This window comes from Bison bison, unplaced genomic scaffold, assembly GCF_000754665.1.
Source record: "Bison bison bison isolate TAMUID 2011002044 unplaced genomic scaffold, Bison_UMD1.0 scf7180017864336, whole genome shotgun sequence".
Classification (NCBI taxonomy): domain Eukaryota; kingdom Metazoa; phylum Chordata; class Mammalia; order Artiodactyla; family Bovidae; genus Bison; species Bison bison.
The window spans coordinates 11,724-12,052 of record NW_011494908.1 but is presented as its reverse complement, the minus strand read 5'-3'; positions in this window follow the sequence as shown (position 1 = coordinate 12,052).

Here is a 329-nt window from a genome sequence, read left to right as displayed (position 1 = left end):
GCCATCTCCTGTTTGACCACTTCCAATTTGCCTTGATTCATGGACCTAACATTCCAGGTTCCTATGCAATATTGCTCTTTACAGCATTGGGCCTTGCTTATATCACCAGTCCCATCCACAACTGTGTGTTGTTTCTGCTTTGGCTCCATCCCTTCATTCTTTCTGGAGTTATTTCTCCACTAATCTCCAGTAGCATACTGGGCACCTACCGACCTGGGGAGTTCCTCTTTCAGTGTCCTATCTTTTTGCCTTTTCATACTGTTCATGGGGTTCTCAAGGCAAGAATACTGAAGTGGTTTGCCATTCCCTTCTCCAGTGGACCACATCTG